The 16,879-nt window shown below is 32.1% G+C and overlaps 3 long non-coding RNA genes across 3 annotated transcripts in view; 2 read left to right on the top strand and 1 right to left on the bottom strand.

Moving 5' to 3' along the window:
* LOC138133993 (uncharacterized) overlaps window positions 1-16,879 on the bottom strand; it is a 237,460-nt gene that overhangs the window by 148,873 nt on the left and 71,708 nt on the right. The window lies entirely within an intron of this gene.
* LOC138132575 (uncharacterized) overlaps window positions 1-16,879 on the top strand; it is a 118,077-nt gene that overhangs the window by 79,206 nt on the left and 21,992 nt on the right. The gene's annotated exons all lie outside the window — the stretch shown is intronic.
* On the top strand, window positions 14,253-16,578 carry LOC138132806 (uncharacterized). Its single transcript, XR_011160187.1, has 3 exons — window positions 14,253-15,910; window positions 15,966-16,388; window positions 16,446-16,578. It is a non-coding gene; the product is annotated as an uncharacterized lncRNA (long non-coding RNA).

The raw sequence follows: 16,879 nt of genomic DNA, 5'->3' as shown, positions 1-16,879 counted from the left end.
ATCAATGGAATCTCCTGATATTTCATAACGTATTTCATTAAACAAAAATAAAATTCCCATGTTAACAAATTCAACGCTTGAAGGTGGTAAAACAGCATTATCTTTACCATACACTTTTACTTTTCCTTGAACATGTAACGTACTGTACCAAGGTAAAGTGTATATGTCTTGTTGTTGTATTGGAATTCTAATTTCATCATTGTTATTAAAAGAACTAGATGCATAAGGTGGATGAGTACGTTTTTCAGCATAAGCAATTGTCATATCAAACAACGGTGGTTCCTGAACATTCAGAATTTCAAAATTCATTTTGCTAAATTTATACTTTTACTCGAAATCCTAAAGATTTTAAAAACAAACGGTTTGCTGTAGTTAACACTTTCACGTTTTTCACTCGACTAGAAATTTTATTTGTTTTTGAGATATTTATATTTTTACCCTTGTATGCTGCACCAATTTTACTATTAACGTTAAACACTATTCCCATTGCAGGATCGCTATTTTACTTTACGCAAATGCAACCTTACTGTTAGCACTTCTCCTCTAAAATTGACAATATTTCCATCTTGATCAGTTATTTTAATTGTTATCTCATCTATTTGTTTAGTGTTAACTGGTAGATAAATAACACTAGAAGGTGTTTCTATTATTTTGTATCCAGGAGGTACACAAGGAAAAAATTCATGAATAACATGCACTTCTTTACCATTGCGATACGCACCAGATACAATATTACACTCCACACATAATGCATTTACTTTGAATATTTTACAAGGATTATCTGATATATGTTTTTTGTTTGCTCTAAGTGTATTACTGCTGAAACCTAGTAAACTACCAATAGTGTCTTTTTTTGTAAAGTCAATATCAAGACTACATTTAATTTCACATTTTAAGGTATTGTTATTTCCTTCTATAAGTAAAGTAGGTTGTTGCATGTAGTGATTTGTTTTTAATGATTCGTTTTTAACATATCTAATAAGTTCTTGACTTAAAAAAGCATTGAGTTCATCAATTTCATAAGAACCCTCAGGAATTTCAATAAAACCTTTTGTTTGATTTATTAAGGTAAAATAAAATTTGTTATTTGAATTAGTTACGTTTGCTATTGAATTAAATGTTTCTAAGTTTATTAAACCTAAAGCGTATTCACTGTTATCCAATACTAAAGGAGGATAATATTTACTTGAAAGTATTGAACTTGTTCCTGTTAAAGTAAACGTAACAGACATGATACAAACACATACAAAAGACTGTGCTAAACTAAAAACTATCTACATCTGTTATTAATTATTATAGTTGTACAAAAATTTTAAACACAAATGTCCACAAATTACTGTATCAAACTTTTGTAATGTTTGATGATTATATATTATTTCACACTTATTGTTTTTGTTTAAATATTTAACTAATTCTGTAGGTGGCGGTAAGTTGCCAAAGCTATCAAAATAAATGACCTGGTTATTAATTTTTTTATAAGCAGTCCAGTGAGTTCCATTACCTTTCTGATCATCTAAATTTATGAGACCAGTTTCGTTAACTTTTGCTCCTGATTTAGGCAATGAATCTTTCATAAATACTCCTCTAAAATTATGAATTTCTAATAGTTTTGCAAATTTTTTTAAATCAATATTTGTTAAGGCACGTTTTGGAAGCTTTATAGGAATGTCCTTGGTGATTTCCATGGTCCTAAAAAAAGACCGAATCCCTTTTTATAAGGTTTTAAAAACAATCCTTTTCCTGATTTAGACTTATTTAATGCAATGGCTTCCATATTTTGATTATGTCTTTGAGTTTCTTTAAGTTGTTCTTTAGCTGCTTTAGTATCATTTACTGCTTTTGCAATTGCTGCAGCACCACCACCTAAAGAACCTAAGGCCCCTAATGCAGCAAAAATTGGAATAAGCGGTAAAAATCCACCAGTTTTTGGTATAGGAATAGTGCGTGTATGTTTAATAGGACTTTTGTTTTTTACTGATTTTACAGCTTTTACTGCTGCTTTTATAACGTCAATGTTGTTTTTAAACTTCTTTCCTTTAATTGCTGTTTTTGCAATTTTTCTTAGTTGGTTAAACCCTAATCCTTTTTTACTTTTCTTAAATTTAGTTTTTGAGCGCTGAGATTTTTTTGCTGATGAACAACCCATTCCAAGTGTTAATTTAGCTTTCATTGCAGATGCAACACCCAAAGCCGCAGTTTTTTCTCCAAGTGAAGAATTAGAAGAACGTAATCTAAGCTTTGCTTTCTCTAATAAGACACGGTCTGCTTTATGTCTATTGATTAGATCTAAACTCTTATTATAAGCGATATCATGTTCCTTGCAGGCTTCATCCAAATCATTAACTCCTTTATCGCCTCGGGAAAGCCGTTTTGATAGTTTTGTTCCTGGTCCACAATAATTATAACCCGGAATATGAAGTTCTACGGGTAGCTTATTTATCACCGAATTTAGAATACCACGTCCACTATATCTCTTTTTAACCGTTTTTACTTGACTGTTACGCTTTCGTTTTTTTACTGCCATATATAGACTTTATGAAGTTTAGGTTTTACCAACTAAAACACAACTAAAACAAAACAGGTTTGGATAAGAATATTTATAGTTTACAGAAATTTTTCTCATTAGTTTCATGCAAAATGCGAATAGTACAACAACCAATAACACTACAAGTTTCAAACAATGATTTTAAAACTATTAACAAAAAAAGACATGGAGGACTTTTTCCCTCAACTATACGTTGTCTTATTGTAGGACCATCAAACTGTGGTAAAACCAATACAATGATAAGTTTAATTGAACATCCTAATGGATTGCGATTTGAAAACGTCTATGTTTTTTCAAAATCATTATTTCAACCAAAATATCAGTATTTAGAAACATTATTAAAACCTATAAAAGGAATGAATTTCTTTGCATTTAATAATCTAGAAAATAATATTCCCTCTTCATCAGAAGTTAAACCTAATTCCTTAATAATTTTTGATGATGTAGCTTGCGATAAACAAAATGTTATGAGAGAATATTTTAGTATGGGTAGACATAAAAATATTGACTGTTTCTATTTGTGTCAGACTTATACCAAAATTCCGAAACAATTAATTAGAGACAATGCAAATTTTTTAATAGTATTTAAACAAGATGAGTTAAATTTACTTCGCATTTATAGAGACAACGTTAGTTCGGAGCTCACTTATGAACAATTTAAAGAAATGTGTCATTTATGTTGGCAGGATAAATTCAATTTTTTAGTAATTGACAAAGAAAAAGATTTCAATAGTGGAGGTTATAGAAAAGGTTTTGATTGCTTCATACAACCTTAATTTCAGTAAGAAAAACTATATAAACAAAACAAAGTACCAAATTCCACAGTTTTAGAAGCAGTTTGTTAACGCTTTGTAACGCTTTTACGATTTGATAACGTTTTGCGTATTTGTATTAACTATGAATTTAAAAAGTAGAGTTAATGATACAGACACAGACAATCTAAAAAAATTAATTAAGAAAAGAGATGAAGTAAAGCGAAAAATGACTTTGCTAAAACAAGATGAGTCTATTTATGAAAACACCTTTTCTCCTATTACCAAAAGACTTGAAACAATATCCAATCAGTTACAAGAAAAAGGCATTGTCAACAACTTTAAACCTAAAGAAGAAAAACAAGAAACATTTAAACAAATTATTCCCGTCGAAAATAAGCTTACTCTTTCGGATAGAATCTCTAAACTTCAAAAAAGAATGGATTCAATAAAAGATGATAAAGTTGATTTGAATGAAATTGATAAGCTACTTCAAAGTACATCACATGATGCATCAGTTTTAAAAAGGGAGGTAGAACCAGAAAGTTTTATAGAGGAACCTGAAAATGTAGACAATATAGAACTAGATGAGTTAATTGAAAATTCAGTTGAAGAAAGTAAAAATAATATTTCAAATATTGTTGGAACAGATTTATTTACTGAGTACTTAGAAAGTTTTGATGAAATACCACGACAATATATAAGTGCTATGATTCTTGATAAGAAACGAGAATTTGATCATAGGACTGGCATAAGACACGACAGCTTTCAAGAGAAATTCTTCATTGGTTCATCTGTTGTAGAGTTTATGGGCAAAGACATTAAAGTAGATAACAACTTTTATAAAACAACACCGGGACTCTATGAACTTTTATTTAAAAACAATCCTAAAAAGTATACACAAAATGACTTGAGTACATATAAAGAGATTTTGGATTTAGGCAATGCTTGTCGTCCTAACTTTGATCCTTCTGCTCCAATTCGCCTTAGATCTGATAAATATAAATCAGTTATTGCTCCCTTATACTTTCCATCTCAAAATTATACTGAAACTCCTAAAAGATCAAGAAAAGCCATCGGTAAAGGTATGATAAAAGAAACAAATAATTATCCAATAAATTATGTTTACTGGGATGATCCAAATGAATTAGTCGAAAGACTTCGGTTATTAGTTGCTTCGCAGACAGCGGGACATTCGGGTCACAATAACGAAATAGTTTCAATTGTAGAAGAATTGCGTGAATCTGGTATTATTGAATGATGACGCTTGATAAATTTGGACGTCACTTAGTTAAAAATCCACAATTGGTATTGACAAAGTTTAGTGACAAAGAAATTCTTTCATCCTCATATATGTTTTATAACGTAATTTTAAAATTTGAAGCTAATGCCATTGTAGATAATAAATATATTATAGGATTTGACAGAGTTGATTATAAATTTCCATTAGAACAGGGTACCATTGAAAAGATTCTTCTAAACAATGAAGAGGTTCTTATAAGTTTAAATGATAAATTATTTACTAAAGAACAAGCTTTGAATTATCAAATGCAATTTGGAACAAGTATATCATTTGTTGTTAAACAAAGTACATCGAAAACTAAAAACAATAAATTTAAATGTTTATTTGCGCAAATAATTGTTAAATGTCCAATAAAATTTGAAAATCAGTCAGTCAATGATGAAAAAGCGATTATAAAACATTAATAATAAGCATGGTTTCCAAATTAAAAGATAATGGTTATAAACCTACTTCCATCAAAATGGATATCGTAAAAGAATTACATAAGCCTGCAAGAAAAAAATTCAAACGTCGTCGTATTATAATTAAAGGACTAAATGAAACATTGCAAGCTGATCTTGTGGAAATGATTCCATATGCCAAAGAAAATCAACAATTTAAATACATTTTAGTTGTAATTGATTGCTTTTCTAAGTACGTCTGGATGGCTCCATTAAAGACAAAAAATTCTATTGATGTGAGTACAGCAATGGAGAATATTTTACTAAAAGTAAAACCACCACCTAAAAACTTACAGACTGACAACGGTAAAGAGTTTTTTAATACAAAGTTTCAAAGTTTAATGAAAAAACGTAAAATTAATCATTATAGTACGTTCAGTTCTATTAAAGCATCTATAGTTGAACGGGTCAACAGAACGCTAAAGCAATTAATGTGGGTACAATTTAGTTTTCAAGGAAATTATAAATGGGTCAATATATTAGATAAAATCGCCAACGAATATAACAACAAATATCACAGCACAATTAAAACTACACCCGCAAATGTTAAAAAAAGCAATGAAAGATCAATATTGAAATCAATTTATACTCATATAAAGCTTGCAAATGTACATAATAAATTTTCTGTTGGTGATCATGTACGAATAAGTAAACATCGTCAAATTTTTGATAAATCTTATACAGCCAATTGGTCAAACGAAATTTTCATTGTTAAAAAAGTAAAGCTAACTAATCCAACAACATATTTATTAAAAGATGTACAGGGCGAAGATATATTAGGAGGATTTTATGAAGAAGAATTGCAGAAAGTAAAACATTCGGATATTTACTTGGTGGAAAAAGTTTTAAGAAAAAAAGGAAAAAAAATGTATGTCAAATGGTTAGGACTAAACAACACACACAACAGTTGGATTGATAAAAGTAGCATCACATAATACATTCAAATGTAATTTATATTTTTAATAAAATTATAATAAAGAATCTAGTGTTTTATTTCATTATTTCCTTACTTTGCAGTTCATAATCATCCGGATAGAGATGACTAACCTAAGTCAGCATCTTCAACCTTCACATAATTGTGATTAAGCAATATTTTACATCACAATATGGTAGTGATAGTAGCAATAAAACAACATGAATATGTGAAAGTTTATTTATATTTACATTACTACAAAATATACAATTTCAAATAAATAATAATAAGATTTAGGAACACACAAATTCACTCTTTAGTTCTATATTCTCGTAAAAAATGTTTAAAATGTTGACTCTTAATTAAATCATGCATGGCGCAAGGAAGACATCTGACACCTTCCATATCACTTTCACCTTTGCATGATGGACACTTATATTTAATCGGAACAGGCATTTTTTTTTCTCGTGTAGCTCCAGAAAAATTTATTCTTCTGTCTGTTCAACAAACTTGATATTGGTTGTTCTTCCAACTATTCCTTCACTAACCATAAAAATGTTTTTTCCTTGTTTCAATAAATTGTTTAAAGTTTGAATAACTTTTTCGCTAAATTTTTCTGTAAACCGTTGTGGAAGAGGCGTTTTAAATTCACTACAATCAACGACTACTTGTTCACCAAACTGAGTTTCCGTCTTAATAAATCTTTTAATGGGGAATCTTCTATCAATTTCTAAATAACTTGGCCTCACATATGGCACAAGATGAGTTTCTTCGTTTATAGATTTTAAGAAATGACTCATCGCTTAATTTTGATACTATGCAGCTGCTTTAATACTATGAAAATGTAAGTTCAGCATACAATTATAAAATGATCCCCCACTACCTCAATGTTTAGATGAATGAAAACACAATGACCCCTTCAGAAAAATAAAGATCATGCAAAATACTACTTATTTGCATGAATAAAAAACTATGTTTTGCAGAGAACACAGAAATATGAAACTTCAATATCTTCCGCAATGTTTCTAGCTCATAAAAATATAAGTCACGCAAAATACCGCTTATTTACCTGAATCAAAAACCATGTTTTGATGGAACCAAAACGGATGTAATGATCAGATAATTTACTCTGAATCAAAAACTATGTTTTGACTAAACTACAAACGCAAATTAAAACTAGCGTTTTGATCGCGACATGACTGATACAGTTGAAGGTCACGCAAAACACATGAGTCTAAAACGCGATTTTTGAGTGAGCCAGAACCAGCACTATATAACTACTAACGAGCAACAAAGACCTCACGCGCCAGTTTTCTAGTTCCAAAATCCGCATCCATTCTTGCATTCTAATCTTCTTCGATGGGAATTTGAAAATGCTAACGTAGGAAGACTTACTTGAAGCATAATTTGACTTGCAATTGGGTATCTACGAGAACACAACATTTGTGTGGCATGTTTATTTTTCAATTACGGAAATTAATTGCACAATTAATTGTCTTGTCAAAATGATTTTTGAATGAACCGCCTTTCTATGGAAGTGCCAATATTTTTGAAACTCAGGATGCTATGGAATAGCCCACTAAGAAATTTGGCAACACAGCCAGTGTCCTGGCCTGTTAAAATAGAGACCGCCTTGATAGTACACGTTTTCTGTTATTAATGTTATTAATGTACTCAACTAGTTAATATTGGAGTTTAGTAATGAAACAGCAAAAATTACAGTATAAAAGAACTGCGTAGGTTGAAGTGGTCCAGATTCTGACCAGCACGTGTTGCACATAAAATAATTCACGCTATTGTAAAACTCCAGACTCCAAAATATTATTTAGTCCATATAAAGCTTTTAAACAGCAAGGTTGTGTCTTATTAAAATCCCAATAGGTTATGGGCCCAGTGCAACGCACAAGTAATAAGTGATTAAAGACTGTTCCGGTTCCCTGTATTTAATACATTCTGAGAGACGCGTGTGTAGTGCACAGGTGATATTTGTGACACAGTGCAGTGTACAATGGATGTGTCGAAGCAAAATAAAAGAAACATTTCAACCCTTTCAAGGCGAACGATATGCTACATGGAAGTTTCGAATTAGCGCACTACTTGAGGAACTAGACGTCGCAGTAGTAGTAGCTCAAGAAGTGCCAGCAGTACCGACTGAAGAGTGGAAGAAAAAGAATTCGCTGGCTCGAAACACCATAATAGAATATTTGGGCGATTCGTTGCTAGGTTTTGTGAAAGAACAAGAATTTGCTAAGCAAATAATAGCAAATCTAGACACCACTTATGAAAGGAGAAGTCTTGCAACGCAGCTCACTTTAAGGAAAAAATTATTGAATCTTAAGACAAAACCGAATGAGAATTTACAAGTGCATTTTACTCGATTCGATGATCTAGTAACGGAATTACTCGCTACTGGGGCAAAGCTAGATGAAATGGACAAGATCTCACATCTTTTATTGACATTACCGTCCGTTTATGATGTAGTAATCACGGCACTGGAAACGCTCAGTGAAGATAATTTGAACTTAGCTTTCGTTAAAACACGACTTTTGGACTACGAAATAAAATCGAGGACAGACGAGCTAACAGTAAAAGCGTTAGAGACCATCAGACACTCACCACCTAAAAATGACTATAAAAAGACAAGAGGACGAAAATACAACCCAGCTCCTAAACAAAACAAACAATATTTAAGCAATAGAACCAAAGGTAGAAGAACGTCTTACAAGAAACAATCTGAAATACGCTGTTTCCATTGTGGCATATTCAAAAGGATTGTTTTTATTACAAACAAATGATAGAAGCCCCAAAGAGTGCTCAACAGACGACACAAGCCAAGGCGCAGGCAACAACCTCCAGTTTCGCATTCATGATGGGACATCATATGAACAACACAACTTTGGGTAGAGAAGAAAAATTCATTATCGATTCTGGGGCGACCGATCACATTTGTAACAATTTAAGTCTGTTTGAGTCTTGCACAGACTTATCAACACCAGTACAGATAGCTGTAGCTAAACTCGGAACGTCGGTAACAGCTACCAAGAGGGGAACCATCAAAGTGATAACTACCAAAGGAATGGAAGGACAACTTGAAGATGTACTGTATGCTCCAGATGTGCAGCACAACCTCATATCCGTGCGACGGATTCAAGCCAAGGGTATGACAGTCATATTTAGGCCACAAGGGGTCACGATTAAAAATGGTAAACAAACCATTCTAACAGGTAAGCCATTTAATGGATTGTTAGCTGTAACTTTACAGATTAATAAAAGCATGGTAAATTATGGAAGTCAGGTCCATGTGATTAATAACTATCAAATATGGCATGAGAGACTTGGTCACATAAGTAAAACAAATTTTAACAAATTAAAAGCACATAACATGGTAGAAGACATTAATCACATTGACCAAATAAAACCAACTGATGAACTGTGTGAAGCTTGTATTTACGGGAAACAAGCAAGACTTCCTTTCAATAAAAATAAAATTAAAAACCATGTAACGAGACCCCTGTTTAACGTACATACTGATGTGTGTGGGCCTGTAACACCTCCTACTATAAATAGCAAAAATTACTTTGTCACTTTTATAGATGAGTTTACACATTATACAGTGACATATTTAATTACATTTAAAGGCGAAGTGAAAGATGTCTTTCAAGATTATCTGCTCAAGGCAAATGCCCATTTCAATTTAAAAATCGTAAATCTGTATTGCGATAACGGCAGAGAATATCTCTCCAATGAGTTAAAAGACCTATGTGCTCAGCAAGGAATTACATATCACTTAACTGTGCCCTATACACCACAACAAAATGGTATAGCAGAACGGATGAACCGTACAATCACAGAAGAAGCTCGTGCGATGCTGGTTGCTTCAAAATTAGCTTCATCATTCAATAATAAAACCCCATATGAAATGTGGTATCAAAGAAAACCAACATTAAAATATTTGAAAGTATTCGGTTCCACTGTTTACATCCATATCAAAACTAGTAAAAATAAATTTGATAAAAAATCAAATAAAGGAATACTAGTGGGATATGAACCCAATGGATACAGAGTGTGGAAAGAAACCGAACAAAAATTTATCATTGCTCGAGATGTTGTAGTAGATGAAGCAAATTGTGAAGCTACTAGGCAAAAATTAAACGAACGTGAATATGTAAATGTTGGAGATTCTAAACACTCTGATAGTAGACATCAATTAGAAACCCAACAAGCTGAGCAGAAAATTCCTAACCTTGTTCCAACAAGTGAAAAGGAATCCGAAAGGTCTGAACTCAGAAGGAGTGAAAGACATCAAAATCGTCCTATAACAAATTATGATGAAAGTAAATTAGATGAATTGTACAACAGTATTTTAAGTACTGTACATCATCAAATCAAAATTCCTAAATCTGTGAAAGAAATTGCAGAAAGGGAAGATAAGATTAAGTGGGAGCAGGCTATAAAAGAAGAACTTGACTCGCTAGAAGAAAATAAAACTTGGACACTTGTAAAAAGACCTATGAATGCTAATATTGTTGATTGCAAATGGGTTTTCACTCTTAAAAATGATGACCAGGGAAATATTTCAAGGTATAAAGCCCGACTGGTGGCAAGAGGTTTTAGTCAAAAATATCTAGAAGATTACGATGAAATTTTTGCACCAGTAGCCAGGCTTACATCCTTTAGATGTTTATTAGCGTTTGCTAATCAATTTGATTTACTGATCCATCATATGGATGTGAAAACCGCTTTTCTAAATGGTATTTTGAAAGAAATCATTTATATGAAAGTTCCTGAACGAGTAAAGGCTAGAGAGGGACTAGTTTGTAAATTAAATAAAGCAATATATGGTCTTAAACAAGCTTCTCGGTGTTGGTATGAACGCTTTGATGAATTATTATTAAAGTCAAAAGGGTTTATCAACTCTCAAGTTGAACACTGCATCTATTTACTCGATAATGGAGACATCTCCAATAACATTTATGTATTGTTATATGTAGATGATATAATCATAGTTACAAAAGATGCACTTAGAATGTTGAACTTCAAAAAGTTTTTAATGAAAAATTTTAAAATGACAGACTTACGAAAGATTAAACTCTTTTTGGGTATCAGAATTGAACGCAACAATGACACTTTAACGTTGGATCAAAGTATTTACTTGAAAGCAATTTTAGATAAATTCAATATGACAGAATGCAAACCTGTGAAAACTCCCATAAATATGAAAATAGATTATGAAAAATTAAATTCTGAGGAAGACAGTGGAGCACCCTGCCGGCAACTGATCGGGTCTTTAATGTATGTAATGTTATGCACAAGACCAGATCTTTGTGTCACAATTAACATCTTAAGTAGGTAACAGAGTAAAAATAATGCAGAATTGTGGACCAATCTAAAAAGGGTGTTAAGGTACATTAAAGGGAGCATTAATTTAAAATTAATTTATAAAAGGAGTAACCCTGATTCAGAAATATCTACTAGTGGGTTATGTGGATTCTGATTGGGGAGGTCATGAAGACGACCGAAAAAGTACGTCAGGATATTTATTTCAAGCGTACAAAAACTGTACTGTGTCCTGGAATAGCAGGAGACAAAATACAGTAGCTGCTTCTTCGACAGAAGCAGAATATATTGCCCTTTTTGAAGGTGTCAGGGAAGCAATTTGGTTAAAATCATTATTTGAAAGCATAAGTATTAAAATGGTTAAACCAATAACGATATTTGAAGATAACACAGGTTGTATAAATATTGCAAATAATCCCATAAATCATAAAAGAACCAAACATATAGACATAAAATATCATTTCACACGAGAACAAATTCAAAATAAAGTTATCATAGTGAAATATCTGTCAACAGGTGACCAATTGGCTGATATATTCACAAAGCCGGTACCAGCACAAAGATATGTGGACATAAGGACAAAACTTGGCATAGAATACATTTTTTTAAATATTTTTTATGTTAATGCTAGAATGTTTTTTTTTTGTAATTTTTTTTGTTAATCTAGCTTAAGTTTTTTTTCTTTCTCGAATTGGGGGAAGTTTTTTTGTTAAGATTTTTCTTTCTCAACACAGAGGAAGTTTTTTTGTTAAGATTTTTCTTTCTCAAATCGGAGGAAGTTTTTTTTGTTGTTAACACTTTTCTTTCTTAAATCAGAGGAAGTTTTTTGTTGACTTTTCTTTCTCAAGTTAGAGGAAGTTTTTTGTTTTTCTATAGAAATAAAAGATTGTAGGATTGTAAGATAAGTACCTACTTATAATATTTTTATGTAATCATGTAAATCTTTACTGTAATTTTTGAGTGGGAGTATTGGAGTTTAGTAATGAAACAGCAAAAATCACAGTATAAAAGAACTGCGTAGGTTGAAGTGGTCCAGATTCTGACCAGCACGTGTTGCACATAAAATAATTCACGCTATTGTAAAACTCCAGACTCCAAAATATTATTTAGTTCATATAAAGCTTTTAAACAGCAAGGTTGTGTCTTATTAAAATCCCAATAGTTAATTTCTTGTACTCCGTTAAACTTAATTTCTGTCCTTATGTATTCGTTTTATTTGTTTTTTTTTTTTTTAATCGAAGTTATTACAGGCATTTTAATAAAAGGTATTTTGCGTCCCTCACATGTGTGTTTTATTTGCGGTAAGTACTCTTCCAACTGGAACCCTCATCGTTTGCATTCCGAACCTTTTTCCGCCAAAAGAAAAACACAACGTATGGCTCCTCCGCTTCGATGACGATCACGGCCACATTTGTTACCGTTTTGCGCAGGTTCGAATATTTGGCGGAAAAGTAATGTCTAATGCGTCGTCTGCGCTGATCGTAATAACAAGTCGTGCCAATCGCTCAAAACTCTGCGTCCGGAAAAAAGTCAAAATATCGGTAGATGTCACCACCTCGCGCGTTATGGGAAACTGTAATAGTATTACAGAAATTACAGAAGGAAAAATTTATTCAAATTGTCAAAATTTAAATGTCTAGCTGTTTCTAGCGAATACAAATTGATATCACAAAATGATTTGCATTATTGTCATTGAAGTTCTTATTGTATTTATTATTTTGACAATCAATGACAATTGATACTTATTCGAGTTTCAAACCCTTTTTATGTCTAGCTGTTTCTCGCGAACACAAATTAATATTACAAAATGATTTGCACCGATTATGATTCAAGTTCTTATTGTATTTATTGTTATTTTGATAATCAATGACGAATTAATGGTTGACATTTATTCTAGTTGTAAACCTTCCGTAGTTATTACAGTTTCCATTCATTCGCGATCCAACTGATCCAAGTGCCTCTGGTGGCCATTTCACATCGAATGGCACGCGCCGATAATAACAAGTCGTGCCATTCGATGTGAAATGGCCACCAGAGGCACTTGGATCAGTTGGATCGCGAATGAATGGAAACTGTAATAACTACAGAAGGTTTACAACTAGAATAAATGTCAACCGTTAATTCGTCATTGATTATCAAAATAACAATAAATACAATAAGAACTTCAATCATATTCGGTGCAAATCATTTTGTAATATTAGTTTTTTCACGATCGGGAGTAGAAATCAACTTTTCGGATGTCAACATCGTGACAGAAGTAGAGCATTTTCTCCCTAGGGAGCAAATGTTTGCTCCCTAGGGAGTTTTCATTTTTTTGACAGTTGTGACAAAAATCTAATGGGAGTTTTCATTTTTTTTGACTGTTGTGACAAAAATCTAATTGTGTTGTCAAGGCAACTACTAATTCCATTAAATTCATCGAAAGATGACAACTCATTTGTCATCATTTTTTTATTCTTAAAATTTGAGATTTTTGTGCTGTTTCTACCGTGAAAAAAATAGTATATATACTTCTGGAGAGAATGCTCATTTTTCCCTCGGTGCTTTGTAGCCCTCGGGCTTCGCCCTCTGGCTACAAACTGCACCTTAGGAAAAATCATGCATTTCTCTCCCTCAATATATAATATACTATTGTGTTCGCGAGAAACAGCTAGACATAAAAAGGGTTTGAAACTCGAATAAGTATCAATTGTCATTGATTGTCAAAATAACAAATACAATAAGAACTTCAATGACAATAATGCAAATCATTTTGTGACATCAATTTGTATTCGTTAGAGACAGCTAGACATTTAAATTTTGACAATTTGAATAAATTTTTCCTTCTGTAATTTCTGTAATACTATTACAGTTTCCCATAACGCGCGAGGTGGTGACATCTACCGATATTTTGACTTTTTTCCGGACGCAGAGTTTTGAGCGATTGGCACGACTTGTTATGCTTAAATCCATGTGCTTGGTAGCGTTTTTAAATTCATCAACTTTTTGCGGTGAATTTCAACATTGGTGAACTGTCAATCATAAGTTTTTTTTTGTGTTGAACATTTATGTTGTGCAAAAATGTGATGAATAGGGAAACGGATTTGGTGGAAAACTGATGACTGTGCTTACTGGTGCTGATGTCATGACACCCGAAGTGTAAACATAACCTAAACATTTTTTCATTTTCGGCGACTATTATTATTATATGAATAAATATGTGCTACATTAGTCTTCTTGGGACCATAATATTGGTAAAACGGATAACAATGCCTTTGGAAGATTCATCAGATGATGATTTATTAACTTCCTCTGATGAAGAAATTATTTTAAACAGAAGAAAGACTCATGAAAAAATTAGAGGATACGTGAATAATGTTGCACTTTTCCAGTTTTTCCCTCGCTTTGCTTTGACATTGACAGTTTGACTTCGACAAACTATTTTGACATTTCCCCCACTATTCGTCCACCAAACAACCAACTCCCATTGTAGATGGGAAAGGTGAATTTTGGTTGAGCCCAACATGAAATTTTTGGTGAATAAAGAAACGTATTTTCTTAAGCTCAACATAAATCTAACAGTAATATAACAACGTTTTGGTAGAAAACTGATTCCACCGATTGATCCATCGATGAATTTAAAAACGCTCTCCTTGTTATTACGATCAGCGCAGACGACGGTCTAATGTATAAACCATTCACGATTATTTCAAATTCGGACTATCTATGAAAATCTGACATTTTAGTTGGCAGTATTGTGATTTGTCTTAATAAATCTATTTTAGGTTATAATTCAACCGAACACTGCTCCCAAGTTGTTACATTTTTTAAATAATTGAACGCATTAGGAACAATAATCGTAAAATTGTAATTGAAATGAAACATACATATTTGTAGGGCAGTTCTGGTTAAATTCTTATTAACTAAATTAATGACGGAATTGACAACAATGCGAATATTTAAAAACGAAACGTCATATGACAGGACCTGACGCCAATCTAACAAAAAAATATCGCGGCCTCCTGCGTGTTTAAAATAATCGTAAACGGCATATACAGAGTGATCAACAAGAATCCAAATCAGAGCAAGCGTTGCAAATTATCGGTCACGTCGTAGCAGAATCATACGCAAATAAGCGTTCAAAGCATGGCCGTAGACAATTTGTGGTCTCAAACGCTAGTTTATAATAAATCATACCTCATGAATTTTAGACGTTGGAATTATAATTGTGCATTTTGTTATTATTATAAGATAAGGGAAACAATTTATAAGATAAATAAGAGCAACATTTTACATTTGTAAGAGTAAGTAAATTATCAGCTTTATTGCCAAACGCGACGCCACTGGTACGGAGATGTTTCGTTTAAATGTCACATTTCAAAATTCAAGGTTGTTGTTGTTGACAATTTAAGTGATTTAACCTAAAAAACAAATCTTCGATTTCGGCAATATTTACAGACGTTTATTGGAATTGTAAGCAATAATTATCCCAGAATAAGTTGTAAAATGGGTTTTACCATTAAAGAGAAGGCATTTTTATTAGATTATTTTCGAAAGAGGGTGAAACAAGAAAGTGAAGACTGGCCTTACTTTGTACCCCCTTACACTGAAGAATTTCAAGCCAAATGTCTGAACCTGATGGTATTGGTTATTAACAAGTTTATCAATGTCTTAAAATTATAATGCCTAATTTTAGTGAATCATAATCCATCATTAAGAAGAAGTCAGGTCAGTCCTTAGTTCAAATTTTAGAAATGGTGCAAAATGTTCGACAAATTATCAAGGAACATCCCTCAACTTCCATAAGGCGTTTAAGACTGCAAATTAAATTGAGTTATGGCACTTATTGCACAAATTTTGAAGGAGGCTATTCATTTGTTTCCCTTGTGTGTTGCAAGAAATAAAACCCACACATTACCTTAAAGAAATTTTCACCATAAATGAATTTTGGCAGTCCATTTCACCTGACAGCTTCATAAGTGTTTTTGGAAAATATGAGAGGCGAGTTTGACTCTTTCTGGACCACAATGGAGAACATTTGGAGCAGTTTTTGTGAAAACTTATTTTTTGACCTTGGAATAATTTAAATGTTTTAATTAAACTGCTAGAAAAGATATGAGTAAGTTCTCAATTAACCAAAAATGTGAGAATAATAACTTTAGCACTTTTCTTACAGAAAACAACAAAACAAAGAATTCTGAAAAATAATGACTTAAAATTTTGTAACCAAAGATTACGTGCCTTATGAAGGAATTTTATGTAACTGTGTGTTTTTTCCTTAATCAGTAATAAATAATAATTAATAATAACTTCCTTTTAAATCCATTATTCATGAATTACAAACAATTTATAAAGGCAATTAATAATAGATTTTTGAGAGGTAGGCAACCAACAAAACGAGTGCACAGCAATTATATAAAAGTGTCTGATTAGTATACGACGTACGTTTCGATAAAATAAAAGATGAGGTAGCACTCTTGATTTGGTTTCTTGTTGATCACTCTGTATTCAGATCATTACAACACTGACAGCTGATTTAAAAAAAAAAATAGACTATAGAACTGATAGAATCCTATAAATGCTTTCACGAGTTTCATGTTCCTCATGTAC

The sequence above is a fragment of the Tenebrio molitor genome, chromosome 6, assembly GCF_963966145.1.
Source record: "Tenebrio molitor chromosome 6, icTenMoli1.1, whole genome shotgun sequence".
In the NCBI taxonomy this organism is placed as follows: Eukaryota; Metazoa; Arthropoda; class Insecta; order Coleoptera; family Tenebrionidae; genus Tenebrio; species Tenebrio molitor.
The sequence above is the reverse complement of the archived record's forward strand: the minus strand, read 5'-3'. Positions and strand labels throughout refer to the sequence as shown.